Here is a 12,195-nt window from a genome sequence, read left to right as displayed (position 1 = left end):
TGAAAAAAAAGTAAGAGGAAGAGAAGGGAAAAAAAGGTGGAAATGGGTTTAAAAGTGATTTCGGCGGAGAAATATATATATATATATATATATATATATATGCGCACACACACACATAGATATAAACGTATTCTCCGTTGAGATATTGCAGCCGCTGCTGTGTCCAGGCCCAGGAGCCTTAGCACTGTGCTGTGATGTCACTCAATACCACTGACATCACTAGGTGTAAACAACATCTCTCCTTTGCTGTGTATGTGACTATGGAGCTGTTTGGTGATGTCGTCTATTACGGCCTTCATAGAAGCAACAGGAGATTGTTGCATCCATCTTGAACCCTCAGAACTACAGTGCTATGATGTCACTCACTTCCACAGGCCTTGCAGAGTGTAAACAACAACAACCCAGCTTTGTTGTGTATGTAACCAAAGGGATTTGTGATGTCACCTAGAACCTTCACAGCAGCGACAGCTTTATGAGGAGCATCAGCACTGCTCTGCCTGAGCAGAACCATCACCGCCATAGGTTGTCAAATAACCCGGATTTAACCCACACAGGTAAGTCCAATGGGGTGCAGGCATGTCCTCTATGCTTACAGCTTCCCGTGGGTGTTGGTTTGATACCGTTTGGGGACAGCCAAGGAGGCATCTGCAGGCAACAAAGGTAGGTGTGTGCTTGTGTGTGTGTTTCCTATGCAGATCCTAAGCCCAGTGTCACATGCAAGTAGGAGGAGTAAGAAGGGTTCCTGGCAAATCCGGGTTATGGATTGCATTTAAAAAGGCCCCGTGGGAGTGCAATGGGCCCCTGTCTTGCTGCTTAGCAATAATGGTATGGGTTTAGGTTCTGCTGTGTGTACTGGTGGTTGACTGCCCCCCAGCCCAGAGTGTGCATGGAAAATTGTCTGGCAGCCTCCCTGACAGCAAGCAGTGATAGTGCCCATGAAGGGGACCTTGTTGGGCCCGCCCCTTTCACGGTTATCGCTTCTCGGCCTTTTGGCTAAGATCAAGTGTAGTATCTGTTCTTATCAGTTTAATATCTGATACGTCCCCTATCTGGGGACCATATATTAAATGGATTTTTGAGAACGGGGGCCGATTTCGAAGCTTGCTTCCGTCGCCCTATGCATTGACCCGATATGGCAGTATCTTCGGGTACAGTGCACCACCCCCTTACAGGGTTAAAAAGAAAGATTCCTACTTTCATTGCTACCTGCTTGCTGGCTAGCCAGCTAGCCAGCCCTGTGGGCCTTGCTGCTGCTGCAGCCAAAAAACAAAAGGTGGTGCTGCTGCTGCTTCTGCTGCTTCTGCTTCTGCTTGTGTCTGGCCCCTGTTGGAGCGTCCAGGCACAGGACTTCTGCTGCTGCTGACTAAATGGCCTCCTTAATTGGATCATTTGAGTAGCCAGCACACCTGTGCAGGTAGGGCATGACATGATAGGCAGCTGCCTTGATAGCGGGTGGGTGCTGAATGTTCCTAATTGACAAAATAAGATTAATGCTTATGAAGAAATATAAAATCTCATCCCTTCCCCAATATCGCGCCACACCCCTACCCCTTAATTCCCTGGTTGAACGTGATGGACATATGTCTTTTTTCGACCGTACTAACTATGTAACTATGTAACATAACATGGGGGGGGGGGGGGGGGGGGTCTCCTGGCTGTTCACACAGGTGTGTCATTGCTGTACATTGACCATGCATTGCTTCTGTGGTATTGCAAAGGCAAAGACAAATGCTTCCAGCCATCCATTGCACTAATGGATTGGTCATCAGCTGGCTGTCTATGTCCCGCATCAATATAGACCAAAGTACAGAGGGTTAGGCTATGCTATTGTGCACCTACCTGATGCATCAGAAGGTGCGAGGCCCTTGCTAAATTCTGTGCACAGACTTTGAGATCTATGCTTTAGACTGTATCTAAACCTGCTCCAACATGGACTGACATTCTGGCCTACTTTCAGCCGATGCGACTTGTCTGTCGCTGAACAGTCGCTTTTTATGTATTCAGCACCTATGTATAATGTTGTAAAAATGCTCTAGAAGCTAAAGTCGCAGAAATGTCACACATATTTGGCCTGCAACTTTCTGTGCGACAAATTCAGACAGGAAAAATCTGTATAAATCCTTAGAAAATTATCCCCCAGTGTCTCCATCTGCTGGCGGTATTGAATAAGCATTGCTGCACTGATGGGGTATGCATTAGACGAAAAAAAAGAAGAAAAAGAAGAATAATACGCCCAGAAAAGAGGCGAAAAGGAGAAAAACGTAAAAAAACGTGAAAAAAAAGTAAGAGGAAGAGAAGGGAAAAAAAGGTGGAAATGGGTTTAAAAGTGATTTCGGCGGAGAAATATATATATATATATATATATATATATATATATATGCGCACACACACACATAGATATAAACGTATTCTCCGTTGAGATATTGCAGCCGCTGCTGTGTCCAGGCCCAGGAGCCTTAGCACTGTGCTGTGATGTCACTCAATACCACTGACATCACTAGGTGTAAACAACATCTCTCCTTTGCTGTGTATGTGACTATGGAGCTGTTTGGTGATGTCGTCTATTACGGCCTTCATAGAAGCAACAGGAGATTGTTGCATCCATCTTGAACCCTCAGAACTACAGTGCTATGATGTCACTCACTTCCACAGGCCTTGCAGAGTGTAAACAACAACAACCCAGCTTTGTTGTGTATGTAACCAAAGGGATTTGTGATGTCACCTAGAACCTTCACAGCAGCGACAGCTTTATGAGGAGCATCAGCACTGCTCTGCCTGAGCAGAACCATCACCGCCATAGGTTGTCAAATAACCCGGATTTAACCCACACAGGTAAGTCCAATGGGGTGCAGGCATGTCCTCTATGCTTACAGCTTCCCGTGGGTGTTGGTTTGATACCGTTTGGGGACAGCCAAGGAGGCATCTGCAGGCAACAAAGGTAGGTGTGTGCTTGTGTGTGTGTTTCCTATGCAGATCCTAAGCCCAGTGTCACATGCAAGTAGGAGGAGTAAGAAGGGTTCCTGGCAAATCCGGGTTATGGATTGCATTTAAAAAGGCCCCGTGGGAGTGCAATGGGCCCCTGTCTTGCTGCTTAGCAATAATGGTATGGGTTTAGGTTCGCTGTGTGTACTGGTGGTTGACTGCCCCCCAGCCCAGAGTGTGCATGGAAAATTGTCTGGCAGCCTCCCTGACAGCAAGCAGTGATAGTGCCCATGAAGGGGACCTTGTTGGGCCCGCCCCTTTCACGGTTATCGCTTCTCGGCCTTTTGGCTAAGATCAAGTGTAGTATCTGTTCTTATCAGTTTAATATCTGATACGTCCCCTATCTGGGGACCATATATTAAATGGATTTTTGAGAACGGGGGCCGATTTCGAAGCTTGCTTCCGTCGCCCTATGCATTGACCCGATATGGCAGTATCTTCGGGTACAGTGCACCACCCCCTTACAGGGTTAAAAAGAAAGATTCCTACTTTCATTGCTACCTGCTTGCTGGCTAGCCAGCTAGCCAGCCCTGTGGGCCTTGCTGCTGCTGCAGCCAAAAAACAAAAGGTGGTGCTGCTGCTGCTTCTGCTGCTTCTGCTTCTGCTTGTGTCTGGCCCCTGTTGGAGCGTCCAGGCACAGGACTTCTGCTGCTGCTGACTAAATGGCCTCCTTAATTGGATCATTTGAGTAGCCAGCACACCTGTGCAGGTAGGGCATGACATGATAGGCAGCTGCCTTGATAGCGGGTGGGTGCTGAATGTTCCTAATTGACAAAATAAGATTAATGCTTATGAAGAAATATAAAATCTCATCCCTTCCCCAATATCGCGCCACACCCCTACCCCTTAATTCCCTGGTTGAACGTGATGGACATATGTCTTTTTTCGACCGTACTAACTATGTAACTATGTAACATAACATGGGGGGGGGGGGGGGGTCTCCTGGCTGTTCACACAGGTGTGTCATTGCTGTACATTGACCATGCATTGCTTCTGTGGTATTGCAAAGGCAAAGACAAATGCTTCCAGCCATCCATTGCACTAATGGATTGGTCATCAGCTGGCTGTCTATGTCCCGCATCAATATAGACCAAAGTACAGAGGGTTAGGCTATGCTATTGTGCACCTACCTGATGCATCAGAAGGTGCGAGGCCCTTGCTAAATTCTGTGCACAGACTTTGAGATCTATGCTTTAGACTGTATCTAAACCTGCTCCAACATGGACTGACATTCTGGCCTACTTTCAGCCGATGCGACTTGTCTGTCGCTGAACAGTCGCTTTTTATGTATTCAGCACCTATGTATAATGTTGTAAAAATGCTCTAGAAGCTAAAGTCGCAGAAATGTCACACATATTTGGCCTGCAACTTTCTGTGCGACAAATTCAGACAGGAAAAATCAGTATAAATCCTTAGAAAATTATCCCCCAGTGTCTCCATCTGCTGGCGGTATTGAATAAGCATTGCTGCACTGATGGGGTATGCATTAGACGAAAAAAAAGAAGAAAAAGAAGAATAATACGCCCAGAAAAGAGGCGAAAAGGAGAAAAACGTAAAAAAACGTGAAAAAAAAGTAAGAGGAAGAGAAGGGAAAAAAAGGTGGAAATGGGTTTAAAAGTGATTTCGGCGGAGAAATATATATATATATATATATATATATATATATGCGCACACACACACATAGATATAAACGTATTCTCCGTTGAGATATTGCAGCCGCTGCTGTGTCCAGGCCCAGGAGCCTTAGCACTGTGCTGTGATGTCACTCAATACCACTGACATCACTAGGTGTAAACAACATCTCTCCTTTGCTGTGTATGTGACTATGGAGCTGTTTGGTGATGTCGTCTATTACGGCCTTCATAGAAGCAACAGGAGATTGTTGCATCCATCTTGAACCCTCAGAACTACAGTGCTATGATGTCACTCACTTCCACAGGCCTTGCAGAGTGTAAACAACAACAACCCAGCTTTGTTGTGTATGTAACCAAAGGGATTTGTGATGTCACCTAGAACCTTCACAGCAGCGACAGCTTTATGAGGAGCATCAGCACTGCTCTGCCTGAGCAGAACCATCACCGCCATAGGTTGTCAAATAACCCGGATTTAACCCACACAGGTAAGTCCAATGGGGTGCAGGCATGTCCTCTATGCTTACAGCTTCCCGTGGGTGTTGGTTTGATACCGTTTGGGGACAGCCAAGGAGGCATCTGCAGGCAACAAAGGTAGGTGTGTGCTTGTGTGTGTGTTTCCTATGCAGATCCTAAGCCCAGTGTCACATGCAAGTAGGAGGAGTAAGAAGGGTTCCTGGCAAATCCGGGTTATGGATTGCATTTAAAAAGGCCCCGTGGGAGTGCAATGGGCCCCTGTCTTGCTGCTTAGCAATAATGGTATGGGTTTAGGTTCTGCTGTGTGTACTGGTGGTTGACTGCCCCCCAGCCCAGAGTGTGCATGGAAAATTGTCTGGCAGCCTCCCTGACAGCAAGCAGTGATAGTGCCCATGAAGGGGACCTTGTTGGGCCCGCCCCTTTCACGGTTATCGCTTCTCGGCCTTTTGGCTAAGATCAAGTGTAGTATCTGTTCTTATCAGTTTAATATCTGATACGTCCCCTATCTGGGGACCATATATTAAATGGATTTTTGAGAACGGGGGCCGATTTCGAAGCTTGCTTCCGTCGCCCTATGCATTGACCCGATATGGCAGTATCTTCGGGTACAGTGCACCACCCCCTTACAGGGTTAAAAAGAAAGATTCCTACTTTCATTGCTACCTGCTTGCTGGCTAGCCAGCTAGCCAGCCCTGTGGGCCTTGCTGCTGCTGCAGCCAAAAAACAAAAGGTGGTGCTGCTGCTGCTTCTGCTGCTTCTGCTTCTGCTTGTGTCTGGCCCCTGTTGGAGCGTCCAGGCACAGGACTTCTGCTGCTGCTGACTAAATGGCCTCCTTAATTGGATCATTTGAGTAGCCAGCACACCTGTGCAGGTAGGGCATGACATGATAGGCAGCTGCCTTGATAGCGGGTGGGTGCTGAATGTTCCTAATTGACAAAATAAGATTAATGCTTATGAAGAAATATAAAATCTCATCCCTTCCCCAATATCGCGCCACACCCCTACCCCTTAATTCCCTGGTTGAACGTGATGGACATATGTCTTTTTTCGACCGTACTAACTATGTAACTATGTAACATAACATGGGGGGGGGGGGGGGGTCTCCTGGCTGTTCACACAGGTGTGTCATTGCTGTACATTGACCATGCATTGCTTCTGTGGTATTGCAAAGGCAAAGACAAATGCTTCCAGCCATCCATTGCACTAATGGATTGGTCATCAGCTGGCTGTCTATGTCCCGCATCAATATAGACCAAAGTACAGAGGGTTAGGCTATGCTATTGTGCACCTACCTGATGCATCAGAAGGTGCGAGGCCCTTGCTAAATTCTGTGCACAGACTTTGAGATCTATGCTTTAGACTGTATCTAAACCTGCTCCAACATGGACTGACATTCTGGCCTACTTTCAGCCGATGCGACTTGTCTGTCGCTGAACAGTCGCTTTTTATGTATTCAGCACCTATGTATAATGTTGTAAAAATGCTCTAGAAGCTAAAGTCGCAGAAATGTCACACATATTTGGCCTGCAACTTTCTGTGCGACAAATTCAGACAGGAAAAATCAGTATAAATCCTTAGAAAATTATCCCCCAGTGTCTCCATCTGCTGGCGGTATTGAATAAGCATTGCTGCACTGATGGGGTATGCATTAGACGAAAAAAAAGAAGAAAAAGAAGAATAATACGCCCAGAAAAGAGGCGAAAAGGAGAAAAACGTAAAAAAACGTGAAAAAAAAGTAAGAGGAAGAGAAGGGAAAAAAAGGTGGAAATGGGTTTAAAAGTGATTTCGGCGGAGAATATATATATATATATATATATATATATATATATATATATATATATGCGCACACACACACATAGATATAAACGTATTCTCCGTTGAGATATTGCAGCCGCTGCTGTGTCCAGGCCCAGGAGCCTTAGCACTGTGCTGTGATGTCACTCAATACCACTGACATCACTAGGTGTAAACAACATCTCTCCTTTGCTGTGTATGTGACTATGGAGCTGTTTGGTGATGTCGTCTATTACGGCCTTCATAGAAGCAACAGGAGATTGTTGCATCCATCTTGAACCCTCAGAACTACAGTGCTATGATGTCACTCACTTCCACAGGCCTTGCAGAGTGTAAACAACAACAACCCAGCTTTGTTGTGTATGTAACCAAAGGGATTTGTGATGTCACCTAGAACCTTCACAGCAGCGACAGCTTTATGAGGAGCATCAGCACTGCTCTGCCTGAGCAGAACCATCACCGCCATAGGTTGTCAAATAACCCGGATTTAACCCACACAGGTAAGTCCAATGGGGTGCAGGCATGTCCTCTATGCTTACAGCTTCCCGTGGGTGTTGGTTTGATACCGTTTGGGGACAGCCAAGGAGGCATCTGCAGGCAACAAAGGTAGGTGTGTGCTTGTGTGTGTGTTTCCTATGCAGATCCTAAGCCCAGTGTCACATGCAAGTAGGAGGAGTAAGAAGGGTTCCTGGCAAATCCGGGTTATGGATTGCATTTAAAAAGGCCCCGTGGGAGTGCAATGGGCCCCTGTCTTGCTGCTTAGCAATAATGGTATGGGTTTAGGTTCTGCTGTGTGTACTGGTGGTTGACTGCCCCCCAGCCCAGAGTGTGCATGGAAAATTGTCTGGCAGCCTCCCTGACAGCAAGCAGTGATAGTGCCCATGAAGGGGACCTTGTTGGGCCCGCCCCTTTCACGGTTATCGCTTCTCGGCCTTTTGGCTAAGATCAAGTGTAGTATCTGTTCTTATCAGTTTAATATCTGATACGTCCCCTATCTGGGGACCATATATTAAATGGATTTTTGAGAACGGGGGCCGATTTCGAAGCTTGCTTCCGTCGCCCTATGCATTGACCCGATATGGCAGTATCTTCGGGTACAGTGCACCACCCCCTTACAGGGTTAAAAAGAAAGATTCCTACTTTCATTGCTACCTGCTTGCTGGCTAGCCAGCTAGCCAGCCCTGTGGGCCTTGCTGCTGCTGCAGCCAAAAAACAAAAGGTGGTGCTGCTGCTGCTTCTGCTGCTTCTGCTTCTGCTTGTGTCTGGCCCCTGTTGGAGCGTCCAGGCACAGGACTTCTGCTGCTGCTGACTAAATGGCCTCCTTAATTGGATCATTTGAGTAGCCAGCACACCTGTGCAGGTAGGGCATGACATGATAGGCAGCTGCCTTGATAGCGGGTGGGTGCTGAATGTTCCTAATTGACAAAATAAGATTAATGCTTATGAAGAAATATAAAATCTCATCCCTTCCCCAATATCGCGCCACACCCCTACCCCTTAATTCCCTGGTTGAACGTGATGGACATATGTCTTTTTTCGACCGTACTAACTATGTAACTATGTAACATAACATGGGGGGGGGGGGGGGGTCTCCTGGCTGTTCACACAGGTGTGTCATTGCTGTACATTGACCATGCATTGCTTCTGTGGTATTGCAAAGGCAAAGACAAATGCTTCCAGCCATCCATTGCACTAATGGATTGGTCATCAGCTGGCTGTCTATGTCCCGCATCAATATAGACCAAAGTACAGAGGGTTAGGCTATGCTATTGTGCACCTACCTGATGCATCAGAAGGTGCGAGGCCCTTGCTAAATTCTGTGCACAGACTTTGAGATCTATGCTTTAGACTGTATCTAAACCTGCTCCAACATGGACTGACATTCTGGCCTACTTTCAGCCGATGCGACTTGTCTGTCGCTGAACAGTCGCTTTTTATGTATTCAGCACCTATGTATAATGTTGTAAAAATGCTCTAGAAGCTAAAGTCGCAGAAATGTCACACATATTTGGCCTGCAACTTTCTGTGCGACAAATTCAGACAGGAAAAATCAGTATAAATCCTTAGAAAATTATCCCCCAGTGTCTCCATCTGCTGGCGGTATTGAATAAGCATTGCTGCACTGATGGGGTATGCATTAGACGAAAAAAAAGAAGAAAAAGAAGAATAATACGCCCAGAAAAGAGGCGAAAAGGAGAAAAACGTAAAAAAACGTGAAAAAAAAGTAAGAGGAAGAGAAGGGAAAAAAAGGTGGAAATGGGTTTAAAAGTGATTTCGGCGGAGAATATATATATATATATATATATATATATATATATATATATATATATGCGCACACACACACATAGATATAAACGTATTCTCCGTTGAGATATTGCAGCCGCTGCTGTGTCCAGGCCCAGGAGCCTTAGCACTGTGCTGTGATGTCACTCAATACCACTGACATCACTAGGTGTAAACAACATCTCTCCTTTGCTGTGTATGTGACTATGGAGCTGTTTGGTGATGTCGTCTATTACGGCCTTCATAGAAGCAACAGGAGATTGTTGCATCCATCTTGAACCCTCAGAACTACAGTGCTATGATGTCACTCACTTCCACAGGCCTTGCAGAGTGTAAACAACAACAACCCAGCTTTGTTGTGTATGTAACCAAAGGGATTTGTGATGTCACCTAGAACCTTCACAGCAGCGACAGCTTTATGAGGAGCATCAGCACTGCTCTGCCTGAGCAGAACCATCACCGCCATAGGTTGTCAAATAACCCGGATTTAACCCACACAGGTAAGTCCAATGGGGTGCAGGCATGTCCTCTATGCTTACAGCTTCCCGTGGGTGTTGGTTTGATACCGTTTGGGGACAGCCAAGGAGGCATCTGCAGGCAACAAAGGTAGGTGTGTGCTTGTGTGTGTGTTTCCTATGCAGATCCTAAGCCCAGTGTCACATGCAAGTAGGAGGAGTAAGAAGGGTTCCTGGCAAATCCGGGTTATGGATTGCATTTAAAAAGGCCCCGTGGGAGTGCAATGGGCCCCTGTCTTGCTGCTTAGCAATAATGGTATGGGTTTAGGTTCTGCTGTGTGTACTGGTGGTTGACTGCCCCCCAGCCCAGAGTGTGCATGGAAAATTGTCTGGCAGCCTCCCTGACAGCAAGCAGTGATAGTGCCCATGAAGGGGACCTTGTTGGGCCCGCCCCTTTCACGGTTATCGCTTCTCGGCCTTTTGGCTAAGATCAAGTGTAGTATCTGTTCTTATCAGTTTAATATCTGATACGTCCCCTATCTGGGGACCATATATTAAATGGATTTTTGAGAACGGGGGCCGATTTCGAAGCTTGCTTCCGTCGCCCTATGCATTGACCCGATATGGCAGTATCTTCGGGTACAGTGCACCACCCCCTTACAGGGTTAAAAAGAAAGATTCCTACTTTCATTGCTACCTGCTTGCTGGCTAGCCAGCTAGCCAGCCCTGTGGGCCTTGCTGCTGCTGCAGCCAAAAAACAAAAGGTGGTGCTGCTGCTGCTTCTGCTGCTTCTGCTTCTGCTTGTGTCTGGCCCCTGTTGGAGCGTCCAGGCACAGGACTTCTGCTGCTGCTGACTAAATGGCCTCCTTAATTGGATCATTTGAGTAGCCAGCACACCTGTGCAGGTAGGGCATGACATGATAGGCAGCTGCCTTGATAGCGGGTGGGTGCTGAATGTTCCTAATTGACAAAATAAGATTAATGCTTATGAAGAAATATAAAATCTCATCCCTTCCCCAATATCGCGCCACACCCCTACCCCTTAATTCCCTGGTTGAACGTGATGGACATATGTCTTTTTTCGACCGTACTAACTATGTAACTATGTAACATAACATGGGGGGGGGGGGGGGGTCTCCTGGCTGTTCACACAGGTGTGTCATTGCTGTACATTGACCATGCATTGCTTCTGTGGTATTGCAAAGGCAAAGACAAATGCTTCCAGCCATCCATTGCACTAATGGATTGGTCATCAGCTGGCTGTCTATGTCCCGCATCAATATAGACCAAAGTACAGAGGGTTAGGCTATGCTATTGTGCACCTACCTGATGCATCAGAAGGTGCGAGGCCCTTGCTAAATTCTGTGCACAGACTTTGAGATCTATGCTTTAGACTGTATCTAAACCTGCTCCAACATGGACTGACATTCTGGCCTACTTTCAGCCGATGCGACTTGTCTGTCGCTGAACAGTCGCTTTTTATGTATTCAGCACCTATGTATAATGTTGTAAAAATGCTCTAGAAGCTAAAGTCGCAGAAATGTCACACATATTTGGCCTGCAACTTTCTGTGCGACAAATTCAGACAGGAAAAATCAGTATAAATCCTTAGAAAATTATCCCCCAGTGTCTCCATCTGCTGGCGGTATTGAATAAGCATTGCTGCACTGATGGGGTATGCATTAGACGAAAAAAAAGAAGAAAAAGAAGAATAATACGCCCAGAAAAGAGGCGAAAAGGAGAAAAACGTAAAAAAACGTGAAAAAAAAGTAAGAGGAAGAGAAGGGAAAAAAAGGTGGAAATGGGTTTAAAAGTGATTTCGGCGGAGAAATATATATATATATATATATATATATATATATATATATATATATGCGCACACACACACATAGATATAAACGTATTCTCCGTTGAGATATTGCAGCCGCTGCTGTGTCCAGGCCCAGGAGCCTTAGCACTGTGCTGTGATGTCACTCAATACCACTGACATCACTAGGTGTAAACAACATCTCTCCTTTGCTGTGTATGTGACTATGGAGCTGTTTGGTGATGTCGTCTATTACGGCCTTCATAGAAGCAACAGGAGATTGTTGCATCCATCTTGAACCCTCAGAACTACAGTGCTATGATGTCACTCACTTCCACAGGCCTTGCAGAGTGTAAACAACAACAACCCAGCTTTGTTGTGTATGTAACCAAAGGGATTTGTGATGTCACCTAGAACCTTCACAGCAGCGACAGCTTTATGAGGAGCATCAGCACTGCTCTGCCTGAGCAGAACCATCACCGCCATAGGTTGTCAAATAACCCGGATTTAACCCACACAGGTAAGTCCAATGGGGTGCAGGCATGTCCTCTATGCTTACAGCTTCCCGTGGGTGTTGGTTTGATACCGTTTGGGGACAGCCAAGGAGGCATCTGCAGGCAACAAAGGTAGGTGTGTGCTTGTGTGTGTGTTTCCTATGCAGATCCTAAGCCCAGTGTCACATGCAAGTAGGAGGAGTAAGAAGGGTTCCTGGCAAATCCGGGTTATGGATTGCATTTAAAAAGGCCCCGTGGGAGTGCAATGGGCC

The 12,195-nt window shown here is 46.3% G+C and overlaps 5 non-coding genes across 5 annotated transcripts; all 5 read left to right on the top strand.

The window, feature by feature from the left end:
• The first annotated feature begins 973 nt into the window (after positions 1-973).
• LOC130351329 (U2 spliceosomal RNA) lies at positions 974-1,164 on the top strand. The gene has a single exon (XR_008888059.1). It is a non-coding gene; the product is annotated as a U2 spliceosomal RNA (small nuclear RNA).
• A 2,086-nt stretch (positions 1,165-3,250) lies between these two features.
• Positions 3,251-3,441, top strand: LOC130351328 (U2 spliceosomal RNA). The gene has a single exon (XR_008888058.1). It is a non-coding gene; the product is annotated as a U2 spliceosomal RNA (small nuclear RNA).
• A 2,079-nt stretch (positions 3,442-5,520) lies between these two features.
• On the top strand, positions 5,521-5,711 carry LOC130351327 (U2 spliceosomal RNA). Its single transcript, XR_008888057.1, has one exon. It is a non-coding gene; the product is annotated as a U2 spliceosomal RNA (small nuclear RNA).
• A 2,092-nt stretch (positions 5,712-7,803) lies between these two features.
• Positions 7,804-7,994, top strand: LOC130351326 (U2 spliceosomal RNA). The gene has a single exon (XR_008888056.1). It is a non-coding gene; the product is annotated as a U2 spliceosomal RNA (small nuclear RNA).
• A 2,092-nt stretch (positions 7,995-10,086) lies between these two features.
• LOC130351324 (U2 spliceosomal RNA) lies at positions 10,087-10,277 on the top strand. The gene has a single exon (XR_008888055.1). It is a non-coding gene; the product is annotated as a U2 spliceosomal RNA (small nuclear RNA).
• The last annotated feature ends 1,918 nt before the right edge of the window (positions 10,278-12,195 follow it).

The sequence above is a fragment of the Hyla sarda genome, unplaced genomic scaffold (genome assembly GCF_029499605.1).
Source record: "Hyla sarda isolate aHylSar1 unplaced genomic scaffold, aHylSar1.hap1 scaffold_969, whole genome shotgun sequence".
Classification (NCBI taxonomy): Eukaryota; Metazoa; Chordata; class Amphibia; order Anura; family Hylidae; genus Hyla; species Hyla sarda.
Note: the sequence above shows the minus strand (reverse complement) of the source record. Positions and strands in the feature narration are given on the sequence as shown.